Raw genomic sequence first — 4,306 nt, 5'->3', positions numbered from 1 at the left:
TAAGAGTAAGTATGAAATTTTTGATACAAAAAAATTCCCTTAGGCCTGACTACTGTATTTGGAATATGAAACATGTTATTATTTTATAAGCATGCTAAAAATTGGTCCTGAAATAAGTGTTCCTAGAATTCGGAGTTGCAATATGTTATAAAATCACAAATTATATGATAACGTTGGCTAGAAATAAACAGGATTCTATGTGTGTTAATGTAAAATTTTAGCGAACATGTACTTTCTGTTGAAAAGGAAACCAAATTTTTTTGTTGTCGGACTAACCAAATAATGAAAGCAATTTTCCTACATGGATTATCAACCTGTACTATCTGTCAGCACAATCTATTCTTAATTTACTATGCCCTAAAGCATTGTCTAAAGTGTCACCTTAGTTAATTCATTTTATTTCGAAGTGAGCATTTCAAGTTGTCGGAAGCAACCACTCTGTATCATTTTTATGTTATTTACCTACTCAATTATTTTATTGGTGATATAAATACCTGTTATTGCAGTAAATTTAGCGATATATGTTTAATTTTTCAAAAAACAAAATACCTATATGATACCTAGCCGTTAAGAAACTTAATGGATAGTCAAACTGAAGCCAAGGGAAGGAAATCTCCATTGTTACTATCATGGTTCCTGTCCCACTATGTCTTTCCACAATCTCCAAGTAAGTAGAACAATCCACTCCACTTAAAAAGCTATTTTTAGACTTGACCTTACTTAGCAAAAAACTTCAAATTAATTTTTTTTCATTTGTCCCGAAGAAATCTGAACTGTTTGTTTTTGCTTTTCCTGAATTGTGAAATATCTGAATATGAAATAACTTATAGTAGTACATGACACTTTTAAAGATACTTATAAATAGGTTTTCTTAAATATATCCTACTTCAGCTAACTTTTTTCTCATTTTCAACTTCAGAGTTTCCCGGAGAACTGACAATGCCCCGCAGAGTCAACCTATCTACCCTCAATGTACACACTGCTGTATGCTTCTTATGAAAGGTATTTTATTATAATAAATTGTAGGCACACAATGTAATGTTATGTATGGAACTCATGACTTATAACTGACACTAATATTTTAAAATCTTAATTATGAGTTCTCGATGAAAGAGCAAAGAAATGAAGAATGTGCTTACCCTTACATAACCTATTCTATTTCTATTGACTAATTCGACTTAGCCTAGCTTATTTGTCACCTAGTTTATGGAAATATGTCCTGCAAGGCAAAGATTCTCAAATTTTTTAGGATTCCTTTTTTCAAAATTTAAGTACTGCCTAGTTTAACATTATGAATCCTAATATTCATAGAATGTGTCTATATATCCTTGTATTATGCATTAAAAATAATCATGCGCCTCCGCGAATGGATGAATTGAGAAAAATGTTGATATGTTGCCCAAGTAAAACTGACTAAGAAAATCAAAAGCTACTTACTTTACTGAATTTTCCTAATACTCGTCTATTTTACATTTACAGATAACCACGAGCCCTACTACTGAGGCTTCTGTTCGTTAGCTTATCCCAAGAATTTTGCTGCTACGATGGCAGCTATCTACACTGAACACTAAAGAAAATGAGACCCATGTTTTCCCTTCATGTTAGTTCCTTAGTATGCTAGCTTACTGTTTTCTTGGACTAAATACTCTATCATCTGTGGTAAATAACTCTGTGTTTGTTGGACGGACCCAATCGGATCTTAGTTCATACATACATACATACATGATTATTTTACGGTAACAAATGTATGATGTTCACACACAATAATCAAACCAAACATAGTCCCAATGTATGTGACTGTCATTTAGACCTACGCCTAGAGTGATTAATTGTACCTAACAGAATTATCTGTCTGTTGCTACTACTGTATAAATGACAAAACTCTGCTGAAGAATCAGATAATTCATGAACTTTACTATCCATTTCGTGGCCTATAGAGATATATTATCAGTAAAGAAGCCGTGTAACAAAGATCTAACTCCTATATTATTACATGTGCATAGTTATTTATATGATATAGGAGGCAAAAAAAACAAACAAATCGCCCGATGGTAAGTCGAGCGATCGCAAAACAAGAGAAGTTGTAAGTACGCAGCCTAGAAGGTGCGGAATACGCCCCCTGTTCCTTAATATTTCAAGAAAACCTATGTGAAACGAACTTATTTCACGCCCCCATAGTTTTTCGACTAAAGCATATCTTATTACTCAACTACTTATGTCTCTTATAAGATAGCCTACATAAATCTAGATAAGCCTAGACTATACCTAACCACATCCTAATTGGCAACAGCCTCCTAGCTCAGTCGGTGATGACCCTGCCTATGAATGCTATCTATTTGTCAAATGTAGTGTCACATTTGCGTTGCCACACTTATAAGAAAGTTGGATTTCACTCCCGCTCCTTTAGGCTACTTGTAGAATCTGAGAATTCGTTTTTCACCCCCCATTATTTAAGCTAAAGTACTCTTATACAACAAAAGCTATCCTGTCTTATCTTATCTTAAGTGTTAGCCTACCAGTAAATTTCCTATTTACTTATGCTTAAAAATAAGGTAATTTTTATTTAACTAATGTGTTTATTTTCATTTCTCAGATACAAGATGCACTAGCAGCTACAAAAATGAAGATTGTTCCTAAAAGTCCCTAGCATGACTATGTGATGAAAGACTATGAAAATGAAAGGCACCTTCTAGACGGCAGTATCTCTATGAACACTACCCTGAACTAAGACTGAAACCTGAAGAAATGTATTTAAGACCTTAGTTATTGAATAATAAAGTTAATATTTGTCTTTTTATTTCAAAAGAGTCAATTATTTTCGCTTAAGGATCCAAAATATAGCGTACTCACTCCGTTCTCACGTCAACAAAATGTAGCCTGAATGGCTACTTTAACATAGATATACCTTGAAAAACCGCAGTAAAGCAGGTAAAATTCATCCCGTGTCCCGTTTCCACAAAATGTGACTATTAAGGCCACATTTCATACTGGTCACGGCCTACCAAAATGTACCTTCCCCCCCCTCTATAAACCTCTAAATCTTATAAATTAAATATATAATACATAAACCTCTTAAATACTAAATAAATGGCCTCGTGATCGTCTAGTCTAGCGTTAGGACCCCTCGAAGTGAACCGCGATACCCCAGACTCTTTAATGAGTAACAACTATATTTTGGACCCCTGTTTTATTTATACATATTATTACCTAGATTTTAAAGAGTTATGTTTAGTACTGATGATATATTTTGTTTTGTTAATGAAGAATATCCTGATAAATTGCTAAAAATAAAATTATCGGCGAGTTTTGAGGAGAAGTATAGATGTTATTGGTATAAAAAGATTAGAATGGAGTTAAGGTAATCCAGAGTATAAGTCAATTTGAGTTTAAAAATGTTTTTGGTTAAGTCCCGCTACACCTATTAAGCCTTCGGGATAACATAGAAGCAGCACTCCCAGGTTAAGCCCATTTATACCCTAGCATTTTAGGATTAAGTATAATTAACTATCACCTCCGAAGCGATGTGTGATCTGTCCACACGTGCTACTTCGTATGCTCGATGCGGGTTTGAAGGCTCTTATCCCGATCCACAATATTCGTCGGGTCACCTATCCTACTACTTTAGCCTGATGGGCTTTTACCAACACTTCACAACCTAGGTAATCCTAGATGAACTGAAGAAAGAAGTGCCAAGTATCTTCAGTTAATCAAATTACTTATCTTTTTTATGTTCAAAAACTAGGGAGATATGATTCCTTTTCCCAAATCCCAGCACTGAAAGAATAGACAATATTTCTGGTACTTTAGATGTATAAACAAAATACTTAAGTTTATTTGTTAACTACTTACTAAATTTTACTAGACAGAAATATCAAGTTGAGCATTATTTCACTCAAAATTCCCATTGGACTGCTCTTGCCTGCCAAGGGGTCCCTAAAACAAACCATTCTTCAATTATTCTATCTCAGAATAGCTTGTGTTCCTCTCTGCTTGATATTTTAGTATAAATTTACCATAGAAAACCCGAATGCTACACTCAGCACCTCGTCTCTACATCACAAGACCAGAAAATATAATAAAATAGAAGTAAGTATTTAACGAAAAACATCAATGTATTAATTACTCAGGTAAAATTTAAGAGTTTTAGGATAGATTTAGGCAATTTAACCCTTTACCAACTTTAGAATCCGCGCAAGATAATAAAACCTCAAAGAGATAAATATATATCAACCAATCAATTTTCTAGACCAAACCTAAGTAAGACCTTTTAGCAGTGTGTATGACTCTACCCTACGCCTACCCTCCA

At 33.9% G+C, this 4,306-nt stretch overlaps 1 long non-coding RNA gene across 1 annotated transcript; it reads left to right on the top strand.

The window, feature by feature from the left end:
- The first annotated feature begins 544 nt into the window (after positions 1-544).
- LOC133534238 (uncharacterized) lies at positions 545-2,805 on the top strand. Its single transcript, XR_009802000.1, has 4 exons — positions 545-667; positions 920-1,002; positions 1,480-1,600; positions 2,594-2,805. It is a non-coding gene; the product is annotated as an uncharacterized LOC133534238 (long non-coding RNA).
- The last annotated feature ends 1,501 nt before the right edge of the window (positions 2,806-4,306 follow it).

Source organism: Cydia pomonella, unplaced genomic scaffold, assembly GCF_033807575.1.
Source record: "Cydia pomonella isolate Wapato2018A unplaced genomic scaffold, ilCydPomo1 PGA_scaffold_75, whole genome shotgun sequence".
Lineage (NCBI taxonomy): Eukaryota > Metazoa > Arthropoda > Insecta > Lepidoptera > Tortricidae > Cydia > Cydia pomonella.
The sequence above is the reverse complement of the archived record's forward strand: the minus strand, read 5'-3'. Positions and strand labels throughout refer to the sequence as shown.